Source organism: Ranitomeya variabilis, chromosome 1 (assembly GCF_051348905.1).
Source record: "Ranitomeya variabilis isolate aRanVar5 chromosome 1, aRanVar5.hap1, whole genome shotgun sequence".
Classification (NCBI taxonomy): Eukaryota; Metazoa; Chordata; class Amphibia; order Anura; family Dendrobatidae; genus Ranitomeya; species Ranitomeya variabilis.
In genome coordinates this window covers 147,006,740-147,021,010 of record NC_135232.1, presented here as the reverse complement: position 1 = coordinate 147,021,010, position 14,271 = coordinate 147,006,740, and the positions used below count along the sequence as shown (strand labels likewise).

Here is a 14,271-nt window from a genome sequence, read left to right as displayed (position 1 = left end):
GGAAGTCCTCCAATGGTGCTGTCAGGTGGTGAACTGGAAATAAGATTCTCTGGTCTGATGAGACGAAGATAGACCTTTTTTGGTGATAATTCTAAGTGGTATGTGTGGAGAAAACCAGGCACTGCTCATCACCTGCCCAATACAAACCCAACAGTGAAACATGGTGGTGACAACATCATGCTATGGGGGTGTTTTTCAGCTGCAGGGACAGGATGACTGGTTGCTACTGAAGGAATAATAATAATAATCTTTATTTTTAGATAGCGCTAACATATTCCGTAGCGCTTTACAGTTTACATAAATGTGGCCAAGTACAGAGATATCCTGGATGAAAATCTCTTCCAGAGTTCTCTGGACCTCAGACTTGGCCGAAGGTTCACCTTCCAACAAGACATTGACCCTAAGCACACAGCTAAAATAACAAAGGAGTAGCTTCAGAACCACTCTGTGACCATTCTTGACTGGCCCCGCCAGAGCCCTGACCTAAACCCAATTGAGCATCTCTGGAGAGACCTGAAAATGGCTGTCCACCAATGTTCACCATCCAACCTGACAGAACTGGAGAGGATCTGCAAGGAAGAATGGCAGAGGATCCCCAAATCCAGGTGTGAAAAACTTGTTGCATCGTTCCCAAGAAGACTCATGTCTATACTAGCTCAAAAGGGGGCTTCTACTCAATACTGAGCAAAGGGTCTGAATACTTATGACCATGTGATATTTCAGTTATCCTTTTTTAATAAATTTGCAAAAATGACTACATTTCTGTTTTTTCCAGTCAAGATGGGGTGCAGAGTGCACATTAATGAGAAAAAAATTAACTTCTTGAATTTGCCAAATGGCTGCAATGAAACAAAGAGTGAAAAATGTATCCCCTTTCTGATCTCGGACGGAATAGTACATCCGAGGTCAGTACCCGCGCTTTGATGCGGGCTTCACGGCCGGACTGCGCCTGTCGCTGATTGTTCGCGGCCAGTCACGTAGTATATAGCACAGCCACGTAGTATATAACAGCCCACGTAGTACATAGCACAGCCACATAGTACATTGCACAGCCACGTAGTACATAGCACAGCCACGTAGTACATAGCACAGCCACGTAGTACATAGCACAGCCACGTAGTATATAGCACAACCACGTAGTATATAGCACAGCCCACGGAGTGTATAACAGCCCACATAGCATATAAGACAGCCACATAGTTTATAACAGCCCACGTAGCATATAACACAGCTCACGTAATATATAACACAGCCCACGCACGCAGTATATAACACAGCCCACGTAGTGTTTAACACAGCCCACGTAGTGTTTAACACAGCCACATAGTATATAGCACAGCCACGCAATATATTGCACAGCCGACATTGCATATAGCACAGCCCACATAGTATATAGCACAGCCCACGTAGTATATAGCAATGTGGGCATCATATCCCTGTTAAAAAAATAATTAAAATAAAAAATAGTCATATACTCACCTTCCGTCGGCCCCCGGATCCAGGCGAGGCATTTACCTATGCTCCTCGCGATGCTCCGGTGACCGCTCCATGCATTGCGGTCTCGCGAGATGACGACGCAGCGGTCTCGCGGCATAACGCGGTCCCCTAACGCTGCCATTAACCCTGTGTGAGCGCTGACTAGAGGGGAGTATGGAGCGGGTACTGGGCTGGGGAGTAGGGAGGGAATAATTATCGGCCGGACCGTGCTCGTCGCTGATTGGTCACCAATCAGCGATGCGGGATTTCTGGGACAGACAGACGGAAGTGACCCTTAGACAATTATATAGTAGATAGTCAAGGGTGAAGTAGTTACCACACTTGATAAGCAAAAGGGTTACATTGTTTTGAACTTTTGACTTTCAGGTTCCATTTCTCGCCATCCACTACTGCTTAGACCATGAAACTACTATCATTTTATAAACAAACAATCATCCTAGCTATCTCATATATAAATTTGACTTGCAACTAATTAGCATAAAATTAGTTATGCAGATTCTTGTTATGTCACTGCATTGTAACTGTTTTGCTCCTAAAAATCTAAATTTTAATTTTGTTAGTATTTTGTAAATCCACTTTTGGCTTTCAACACTACCTGAATCCTCTTGGGCATGCTCTCGATCAGACTCAAGCATGTCTCAATGAAAATCTGATCATATGTATCTTCTACAGGTTCCCAAATTTGGTGCACACTGGTTGATTCACTTGGGTATATAAACAGTATTTTCTTCAAATCTACCCACAAGTGTTCGATTAGGTTAGAGACTCTAGGGGCCAATCCAGGCCTCTATTTCATTGTCATTGAATTCTTTGCCAATCTCGATATATGCTTCAGTTCATTATCCTGCTGGAACACATCCTTTTCATACCCATATTACTCGAGTGTACAAAGTAACTCGCCTTGTAGAATACTCACATATAACTCAGCATTAACTCCACCATCGATCCTGGTCAAGCGTCCAACACCTTCGGCTGAGAAACAACCCCATATCATCAGGCTTCCTCCACTGAACTTGACACTTCTTTCAATTTCTGTTAGCCCCTTTCCCCCTTGTTTACTCTAAACCCCTTTTCATCCATCAGAGCCTAGTCTATTGACTTTTGTCTCATCGCTCCAAACCACTAGTTTTCAATCTTCTAATGTCCACTTTTCTCCAGCCGATGATGCATATGACGATATTGAAGTTGTGGTTTCTTCACCTTTTTTTAGGGTCACCATTCCAGACTTGGGTAACAAATGTTGCTTGGTTTTTGCATGAACATCTATGAGATAGCCAAGATGACTATCCATACAATTATGGTAGATTAACATTCAAAGCAGTTGTGGATGGTCAGATATGGACCCTGGAAGTCAAAATTTCAAAACATTGTTACCCTTTTGCTTGTCTGTGTATGTGTGAATGTGCCTGTAGATTTGGTATATGTGTCTGTGTATATACTGTATAGTATATGTGGCAGGGTATACTGTAAATGTGGTATATGTGTGTGTCAGGAAAATTGTCCACATTGTGAAGAGCAGAACAAAAATGGTTACCTCAATGAACCATTTTAAAAAGAATTTGTGATAAATATTGACCTGTCCATTCAAGGACATTTTAGCTATAGTATGAAATCCTGTTTTTCTTGTCTGTGGAATTGCCTTTGTACTGTTTGTTGTGAAACTGCCGCCCACGAAACTGTTTTTTCTTTCTTTCCTGTTTTGTCTCTTTGTTTAAACATGCAAAACTTGTATAACCACTGAACCTACCGATACAACTATATAAAGAAGGGATAGCACCTTGAAGGCAGGCGTGCTTCAGAGACTTCCCAGTGATACACTATACAAGACGTGTCTTGTGTATTATTTCTGGTGATTCCCCACTTCCAAAGGCTGCTCCGACTGAGTGAGATCCTGACATTTCCTGGCGCCTGAACAGGGACCCGAGGTCTGTGTATTCCTTCAAGAACACCGGCAGAATACGAACGAAAAGAGAATCTGGGATAATGGACGGCAGATGAACAAAAACCTGGCCAGGTAAGAGACACTGTTAGATCTCTTATATCTGCCCTGCACTGTCCGTAAGATTTTCTGTGTCGTGTTCTTTAGCGGGTAGTTCTAGTAGAGGAGGATACCTATAGCTCGGGTTCTTGAACTATTTAGGAATTGACCACCTCACGGAGTACGGCATTGAATGAGAGTGAATGTGAATAAAAGGTGTGTGGAAGTTGGGAATAGCCCTATAAGCCGCCCAGGGTGTTGAAACAGAAGAAGTGACTGTCCCACTGGGCAACGTGGTTGCGTCCTTTCGGGGAGACCTCCGCGCCTATGGTTCAATCTCTGACCCTGTCTTTGACAAAAACCTGGTGACGGATAAGTGTATGATAGTATGAGCCCAGGACAGATAAATTAGCCTGGGACAAGAATACGTTGTATATGATAGTATGAGCCCAGGACAGATAAATTAGCCTGGGACAAGATACGTTGTATGTTCTTTTTCTTTTTCTGTCTGGTTGCATTTGTGTTGTTTGCTATAGGTGTAGGAATCAAGATTTTCTTACATCAACACAGTTTAAACATCCTAGCTCCTTAGGAAGAAGGTAACGAGGTATTCTCATACCCAAACGCCACCTAGGGCAAGAAAAGACATCCTAGCTCCTTAGGAAGAAGGTAACGAGGTATTCTCATACCCAAACGCCACCTAGGGCAAGAAAGCTCAGGATAAGAAAATGGGGAATAAGCAAACAAAGTCGGAACCAGAAGAATTAGATATCTATACTATCATAAAGGAGAGAAGTGGTGAAGATGCCACTAAGGGGCTGAGAAAGATTTTTAGTAAGTTTGGAGTTACTAGGGCAGAAGCTTTTAGTAGAAAACTATGGTGAAATATCGCATGGTGCACGACTTACGGGAAATCAATAAGGTTTTGGCACCGGTCACCCCTGTGGTACCGAATCCTCATACCTTACTGTCTCAAATTCCCAGCACTGCTGCATATTTTACGGTAATTGACTTATCAAACGCATTTTTTTCTGTGCCACTACATAAGAACTGTTGGCATTTGTTTGCCTTTACATTCAAGGGTAAACAATTAGCATGGACAAGATTGCCACAAGGTATGGTACACTCACCAACTTTGTACTCTGAAGCAATGCAGACCGTGCTAAAAAATGTCATCCCAGAACCAGGAGTAGTCATTCTACAGTATGTAGATGATTTACTTATTTGTTGCCCTGATGAGCAGACGGCAGTTACCTCAACTGTTAATTTCTTAATTTTCCTAGCGCAAGAAGGCTGTAAAGTAAATAGACAGAAACTCCAGGCTTGTCAACAAACAGTCGTGTTTTTAGGTCACTGCATATCACAGGGCATCAGACACCTCACACCTCAACGTACGGAAGCCATACGTAACATGCTTGAACCCAGGAATCACAAACAGCTGCGTGCTTTCCTAGGTATTGTTTCACACTGTAGACAGTGGATCATACATGCAAGTCAACTCATGCAGCCTTTATATGACTGTATTGCCAACACACCATATTCACTCAGTGAAGAGGCTAAACAGTCATTTTCCTCTTTGAAAACAGCACTGGTATCAGCTCCGGCTTTGGGACTCCCAGACTACACTAAACCTTTTCAATTGATGGCAGCTGAGATATCCTCACATGCTACAGGGGTGCTCACACAAAAACATGGAAACAAACAGAGACCGGTGGCATACATATCAGCTCATCTGGACCCTGTAGCTAGAGCCGCACCTTCTTGTGTAAGAGTAGTAGCCGCAATTTCACTGTTATTAGATAAAGCTTCTGAGATTGTTCTTGATCACCCACTTCTAGTTCAGACCACTCATGATGTACATGGCATTCTTAACCAGGTCCAACCTAAACATATTTCAATGGCCAGACACCTCCGTCTCCAATGTTCCCTACTACTGCCGCCCAACATTTCCTTTGCCAGGATTCAGACTCTTAATCTCGCGTCTTTGCTCCCTTTAGAGTCTGAGGGGGGTACCATACCTGAGGAAACTGCACTCTCCAACTCCTTTGACCCATCAAAGTCAATGCATGATTGTGTACAATTAATGGAACAAGAGACTCAGGGCTTATGTAATGTACGTGACAAGCCACTCTGTAATGCTACATTTGAACTTTTCATAGATGGCAGTAGATATGCAGATATGAATGGACAATTTCATACAGGTTATGCGGTAGTAACTCAGCATGAAGTGCTGAAAGCAGAACCTCTCCCTGCTAATCAGTCTGCACAAGAAGCAGAACTTACGGCATTGGTTGAAGCTCTAAAAATAGCCAAAGATCAGACAGCAAACATATACACTGATTCTAGATATGCACATGGCATTATTTTCGATTTTGGCGTAATATGGAGAGCCAGAGGTTATATGACTGCTTCAGGCCAACCTGTTAAACATGCCTCCCTCATTAGACAGATTCTGGAGGCAGCACAAGAAACTAAAGAAATAGCGGTGATAAAGGTAGCTGCACATGTGAGACTCGACACCGAGGAAGCCAGGGGTAACGATAAAGCCGACAAGGCAGCAAAACAGGCAGCACGTAAACCCTTACATCATGCCCACACACTAGATAGCTCTGAAGATGATGAGGAGAGATTGAAGGAAGCTCAGAAACAGGTAGACGACGAAGAACGAGGGCAGTGGCAGAAAAAAGGGGCAGAAGATCAGCAAGGATTATGGAAAAAAGGAACTTTGTTGTGTTTACCCAGAGCCTGGTACCCCGCAGTGGCAAGTGACCTCCACCTACCCACGCACGTGTCGGCAAATGGTATGACGCTCAAGGTAAAAGAAAGGTGGTTGGTTCCAGGCTTTGGTAATTTTGCTCGGAACATGTGTGCTGCATGCGCTATATGCCTGGCACACAATCCAGGTCAGACCATTAAAACCCCAACCAAGCATCATGTAAGACCACTGTATCCCTTTCAAAGACTCCAGATCGACTACATCCAACTTCCTAGGTACAATGGATACGAATATGTGCTTGTGTGTGTGGACATGTTCTCAGGGTGGCCAGAGGCTTATCCAGTTCGTAAAGCCTCAGCAAAAACTACTGCCATTATAATAGCACATGAACTGATACCCCGTTACGGCATGCCTGAGGTGATCGAGTCAGATAGGGGTACCCATTTTACTGGGGAAATATTCCAGAATGTTATGAAAATGTTGGGAGTAGAAAACCAGTTTCACACTCCGTATCACCCACAGAGTTCAGGTAAAGTGGAAAGATTAAATGGAACAATAAAATTAAAAATCCAGAAGGCCATGGCAGAAACAGGAAAGCCTTGGACCGAGTGTCTACCACTTGCCCTGTATTCCATCCGAAACGCCCCAAGGGGGAAGGCTAAGCTGTCACCACATGAGATTCTTTTTGGTAGAGCAGCAAATTTGGGTTGTTATTTTCCACAACAACTGATGTTGAATACTGAGACTTTAACTGCTTATGTACAAGAATTACAAAAACGTTTAACTAAAGTGCATTCGCAAGTTTTTGCTTCCCTTCCAGATCCAGAAAATCTCGAAGGAGGCCACAAGTTGGAACCTGGTGATCAAGTCTACGTGAAAAGACACACCAGAAAGACTCTGGAACCGAGGTTTGACGGACCTTTCCAAGTCCTGTTAACAACTCCGACAGCAGTCAAGCTTGAAGGAAAGGCATCATGGATACATGCAAGCCATTGCAAAAAAGCAGTATAAGACTCATGATATTGATGTTAATAATGTTAACCTCAACGGAGGCATGGGAAAGACTGAATTCTCTAGCCCCTTTGAACAATAGATTCGTACAACATCATAGAAAATTAGTGCATGACTTGTTAAATAATACGCAACCCCTGGCAGATTGTTGGATCTGTACCCATTCACCAGTATCAGCCACAAGTATACCTTTTCTAGCAGTTCCCGTGTCAGCTGAAGAAATATTCGCTTGGCCTAATTGTTCAGACAACCTGGCCAACAACCAACCTGGCAATACTAGACTATGGAATACTACAATCGCCATACCAGTTGTGGGATGGGTAGAATTTCCTTGGTGGCAGGGCAATCTTACAGGAAAAATAGGCAACTTACAATATTTAGCATTCAAGGGAGGAAAATGGGTACCTAGGAATAAGACTGGATTAACTGATTTAGGACAGGTCCCCACTGAAAATCTACAGCTCAGTTTCAGTACAACCACCCCTTCCTCTGATGCTTTCAAACCTACAGTATTGGAAAGATACATACATAATAGAAAATGGGAACATTCCGAGTTGTTCCCCCAAGGTGATGCAAACAGTTGTACAAGTAAGCCGGGGAACCTGGTTTGTAATGAATCCAATGAGTATGTCAACGGAATGCATGTATGTGGGAATCCCGCAGCCGGGTACTGTAGCCCCTTGGGACAAAAACCCTCTTGGTGTATGCTTCAGAATGTATCTAGTTTTGTGGATTTGGCTCACAGATTGGTATTGCAGCACTCAGCTTTGTGGGATCTGCCTGAGGGTACATTTTGGATATGCGGAGGAGCATATAAATGGCTTCCCGTAGGTATAAAGGGTACTTGTACATTAGGACGCCTAACCCCGGCTACTTTCATAATTTCAAATAAACAAGTGAATATGCAAGCCGTGCCCAAGCACACATTGTATAAAAGAGCTGCAGATAACTCACCACGTCCCTCGGGGAGGCCGCATATAGTACAAATGGGAATTCCCAACAAAATTGCTAGTACCATTTTTATTTATCCTATGTTAACACAGATGTGGGATAAATTAGTTAGAGCCACGGATTATCTAGATGACCAGATCTGGGATATATTGGACATATTAAATACTAGTATAGCTGTACAGAATCAGCTTATAATAGTCACTAACCAACATACCCTGGTATTGGATTACCTAACTGCCTCACAAGGGGGTATGTGTCAAATCATCGGACCCACCTGCTGTCATTATATAGACCCGAATAGTACTATGAGTATGAGATTTAAATTAGAAGACGTACAACGACTCAGGGATCAGTATGACAAAGACAATGACCAAAATAAGGATAGCTGGTGGTCAGATACCTTTTCCTTTTCTTAACCCGGCCAATTGGTTCAGAGGGATCGGTGGGTGGGTTACCGGGATTATGCAAAGCCTAATACATACAGTTATAGTTATTGTAATTATATATGTATTATTCAAGGTTGTACTCAAGGGTATCTCGGTATGCACAAATAAATTTTGTGTAATGGATGCGAGAATATAAAGTTTTTTTTTTTTTTGTTGTAATATCACAAAAAGAATGACTAAAATGATCGTCTATATGACAAGGTTTTGAATGGAATATGTCAAACGGGGGATTGTGAAGAGCAGAACAAAAATGGTTACCTCAATGAACCATTTTAAAAAGAATTTGTGATAAATATTGACCTGTCCATTCAAGGACATTTTAGCTATAGTATGAAATCCTGTTTTTCTTGTCTGTGGAATTGCCTTTGTACTGTTTGTTGTGAAACTGCCGCCCACGAAACTGTTTTTTCTTTCTTTCCTGTTTTGTCTCTTTGTTTAAACATGCAAAACTTGTATAACCACTGAACCTACCGATACAACTATATAAAGAAGGGATAGCACCTTGAAGGCAGGCGTGCTTCAGAGACTTCCCAGTGATACACTATACAAGACGTGTCTTGTGTATTATTTCTGGTGATTCCCCACTTCCAAAGGCTGCTCCGACTGAGTGAGATCCTGACATTTCCTGGCGCCTGAACAGGGACCCGAGGTCTGTGTATTCCTTCAAGAACACCGGCAGAATACGAACGAAAAGAGAATCTGGGATAATGGACGGCAGATGAACAAAAACCTGGCCAGGTAAGAGACACTGTTAGATCTCTTATATCTGCCCTGCACTGTCCGTAAGATTTTCTGTGTCGTGTTCTTTAGCGGGTAGTTCTAGTAGAGGAGGATACCTATAGCTCGGGTTCTTGAACTATTTAGGAATTGACCACCTCACGGAGTACGGCATTGAATGAGAGTGAATGTGAATAAAAGGTGTGTGGAAGTTGGGAATAGCCCTATAAGCCGCCCAGGGTGTTGAAACAGAAGAAGTGACTGTCCCACTGGGCAACGTGGTTGCGTCCTTTCGGGGAGACCTCCGCGCCTATGGTTCAATCTCTGACCCTGTCTTTGACAAAAACCTGGTGACGGATAAGTGTATGATAGTATGAGCCCAGGACAGATAAATTAGCCTGGGACAAGAATACGTTGTGTATGATAGTATGAGCCCAGGACAGATAAATTAGCCTGGGACAAGATACGTTGTATGTTCTTTTTCTTTTTCTGTCTGGTTGCATTTGTGTTGTTTGCTATAGGTGTAGGAATCAAGATTTTCTTACATCAACACAGTTTAAACATCCTAGCTCCTTAGGAAGAAGGTAACGAGGTATTCTCATACCCAAACGCCACCTAGGGCAAGAAAAGACATCCTAGCTCCTTAGGAAGAAGGTAACGAGGTATTCTCATACCCAAACGCCACCTAGGGCAAGAAAGCTCAGGATAAGAAAATGGGGAATAAGCAAACAAAGTCGGAACCAGAAGAATTAGATATCTATACTATCATAAAGGAGAGAAGTGGTGAAGATGCCACTAAGGGGCTGAGAAAGATTTTTAGTAAGTTTGGAGTTACTAGGGCAGAAGCTTTTAGTAGAAAACTATGGTGAAATATCGCATGGTGCACGACTTACGGGAAATCAATAAGGTTTTGGCACCGGTCACCCCTGTGGTACCGAATCCTCATACCTTACTGTCTCAAATTCCCAGCACTGCTGCATATTTTACGGTAATTGACTTATCAAACGCATTTTTTTCTGTGCCACTACATAAGAACTGTTGGCATTTGTTTGCCTTTACATTCAAGGGTAAACAATTAGCATGGACAAGATTGCCACAAGGTATGGTACACTCACCAACTTTGTACTCTGAAGCAATGCAGACCGTGCTAAAAAATGTCATCCCAGAACCAGGAGTAGTCATTCTACAGTATGTAGATGATTTACTTATTTGTTGCCCTGATGAGCAGACGGCAGTTACCTCAACTGTTAATTTCTTAATTTTCCTAGCGCAAGAAGGCTGTAAAGTAAATAGACAGAAACTCCAGGCTTGTCAACAAACAGTCGTGTTTTTAGGTCACTGCATATCACAGGGCATCAGACACCTCACACCTCAACGTACGGAAGCCATACGTAACATGCTTGAACCCAGGAATCACAAACAGCTGCGTGCTTTCCTAGGTATTGTTTCACACTGTAGACAGTGGATCATACATGCAAGTCAACTCATGCAGCCTTTATATGACTGTATTGCCAACACACCATATTCACTCAGTGAAGAGGCTAAACAGTCATTTTCCTCTTTGAAAACAGCACTGGTATCAGCTCCGGCTTTGGGACTCCCAGACTACACTAAACCTTTTCAATTGATGGCAGCTGAGATATCCTCACATGCTACAGGGGTGCTCACACAAAAACATGGAAACAAACAGAGACCGGTGGCATACATATCAGCTCATCTGGACCCTGTAGCTAGAGCCGCACCTTCTTGTGTAAGAGTAGTAGCCGCAATTTCACTGTTATTAGATAAAGCTTCTGAGATTGTTCTTGATCACCCACTTCTAGTTCAGACCACTCATGATGTACATGGCATTCTTAACCAGGTCCAACCTAAACATATTTCAATGGCCAGACACCTCCGTCTCCAATGTTCCCTACTACTGCCGCCCAACATTTCCTTTGCCAGGATTCAGACTCTTAATCTCGCGTCTTTGCTCCCTTTAGAGTCTGAGGGGGGTACCATACCTGAGGAAACTGCACTCTCCAACTCCTTTGACCCATCAAAGTCAATGCATGATTGTGTACAATTAATGGAACAAGAGACTCAGGGCTTATGTAATGTACGTGACAAGCCACTCTGTAATGCTACATTTGAACTTTTCATAGATGGCAGTAGATATGCAGATATGAATGGACAATTTCATACAGGTTATGCGGTAGTAACTCAGCATGAAGTGCTGAAAGCAGAACCTCTCCCTGCTAATCAGTCTGCACAAGAAGCAGAACTTACGGCATTGGTTGAAGCTCTAAAAATAGCCAAAGATCAGACAGCAAACATATACACTGATTCTAGATATGCACATGGCATTATTTTCGATTTTGGCGTAATATGGAGAGCCAGAGGTTATATGACTGCTTCAGGCCAACCTGTTAAACATGCCTCCCTCATTAGACAGATTCTGGAGGCAGCACAAGAAACTAAAGAAATAGCGGTGATAAAGGTAGCTGCACATGTGAGACTCGACACCGAGGAAGCCAGGGGTAACGATAAAGCCGACAAGGCAGCAAAACAGGCAGCACGTAAACCCTTACATCATGCCCACACACTAGATAGCTCTGAAGATGATGAGGAGAGATTGAAGGAAGCTCAGAAACAGGTAGACGACGAAGAACGAGGGCAGTGGCAGAAAAAAGGGGCAGAAGATCAGCAAGGATTATGGAAAAAAGGAACTTTGTTGTGTTTACCCAGAGCCTGGTACCCCGCAGTGGCAAGTGACCTCCACCTACCCACGCACGTGTCGGCAAATGGTATGACGCTCAAGGTAAAAGAAAGGTGGTTGGTTCCAGGCTTTGGTAATTTTGCTCGGAACATGTGTGCTGCATGCGCTATATGCCTGGCACACAATCCAGGTCAGACCATTAAAACCCCAACCAAGCATCATGTAAGACCACTGTATCCCTTTCAAAGACTCCAGATCGACTACATCCAACTTCCTAGGTACAATGGATACGAATATGTGCTTGTGTGTGTGGACATGTTCTCAGGGTGGCCAGAGGCTTATCCAGTTCGTAAAGCCTCAGCAAAAACTACTGCCATTATAATAGCACATGAACTGATACCCCGTTACGGCATGCCTGAGGTGATCGAGTCAGATAGGGGTACCCATTTTACTGGGGAAATATTCCAGAATGTTATGAAAATGTTGGGAGTAGAAAACCAGTTTCACACTCCGTATCACCCACAGAGTTCAGGTAAAGTGGAAAGATTAAATGGAACAATAAAATTAAAAATCCAGAAGGCCATGGCAGAAACAGGAAAGCCTTGGACCGAGTGTCTACCACTTGCCCTGTATTCCATCCGAAACGCCCCAAGGGGGAAGGCTAAGCTGTCACCACATGAGATTCTTTTTGGTAGAGCAGCAAATTTGGGTTGTTATTTTCCACAACAACTGATGTTGAATACTGAGACTTTAACTGCTTATGTACAAGAATTACAAAAACGTTTAACTAAAGTGCATTCGCAAGTTTTTGCTTCCCTTCCAGATCCAGAAAATCTCGAAGGAGGCCACAAGTTGGAACCTGGTGATCAAGTCTACGTGAAAAGACACACCAGAAAGACTCTGGAACCGAGGTTTGACGGACCTTTCCAAGTCCTGTTAACAACTCCGACAGCAGTCAAGCTTGAAGGAAAGGCATCATGGATACATGCAAGCCATTGCAAAAAAGCAGTATAAGACTCATGATATTGATGTTAATAATGTTAACCTCAACGGAGGCATGGGAAAGACTGAATTCTCTAGCCCCTTTGAACAATAGATTCGTACAACATCATAGAAAATTAGTGCATGACTTGTTAAATAATACGCAACCCCTGGCAGATTGTTGGATCTGTACCCATTCACCAGTATCAGCCACAAGTATACCTTTTCTAGCAGTTCCCGTGTCAGCTGAAGAAATATTCGCTTGGCCTAATTGTTCAGACAACCTGGCCAACAACCAACCTGGCAATACTAGACTATGGAATACTACAATCGCCATACCAGTTGTGGGATGGGTAGAATTTCCTTGGTGGCAGGGCAATCTTACAGGAAAAATAGGCAACTTACAATATTTAGCATTCAAGGGAGGAAAATGGGTACCTAGGAATAAGACTGGATTAACTGATTTAGGACAGGTCCCCACTGAAAATCTACAGCTCAGTTTCAGTACAACCACCCCTTCCTCTGACGCTTTCAAACCTACAGTATTGGAAAGATACATACATAATAGAAAATGGGAACATTCCGAGTTGTTCCCCCAAGGTGATGCAAACAGTTGTACAAGTAAGCCGGGGAACCTGGTTTGTAATGAATCCAATGAGTATGTCAACGGAATGCATGTATGTGGGAATCCCGCAGCCGGGTACTGTAGCCCCTTGGGACAAAAACCCTCTTGGTGTATGCTTCAGAATGTATCTAGTTTTGTGGATTTGGCTCACAGATTGGTATTGCAGCACTCAGCTTTGTGGGATCTGCCTGAGGGTACATTTTGGATATGCGGAGGAGCATATAAATGGCTTCCCGTAGGTATAAAGGGTACTTGTACATTAGGACGCCTAACCCCGGTTACTTTCATAATTTCAAATAAACAAGTGAATATGCAAGCCGTGCCCAAGCACACATTGTATAAAAGAGCTGCAGATAACTCACCACGTCCCTCGGGGAGGCCGCATATAGTACAAATGGGAATTCCCAACAAAATTGCTAGTACCATTTTTATTTATCCTATGTTAACACAGATGTGGGATAAATTAGTTAGAGCCACGGATTATCTAGATGACCAGATCTGGGATATATTGGACATATTAAATACTAGTATAGCTGTACAGAATCAGCTTATAATAGTCACTAACCAACATACCCTGGTATTGGATTACCTAACTGCCTCACAAGGGGGTATGTGTCAAATCATCGGACCCACCTGCTGTCATTATATAGA

At 43.1% G+C, this 14,271-nt stretch overlaps 1 long non-coding RNA gene across 1 annotated transcript; it reads left to right on the top strand.

Annotated features, from left to right (window-relative positions):
* The first annotated feature begins 3,239 nt into the window (after nucleotides 1–3,239).
* Nucleotides 3,240–13,514, top strand: LOC143807783 (uncharacterized). The gene is made up of 3 exons (XR_013221799.1): nucleotides 3,240–3,511; nucleotides 7,012–9,337; nucleotides 12,838–13,514. It is a non-coding gene; the product is annotated as an uncharacterized LOC143807783 (long non-coding RNA).
* Nucleotides 13,515–14,271: the final 757 nt, after the last annotated feature.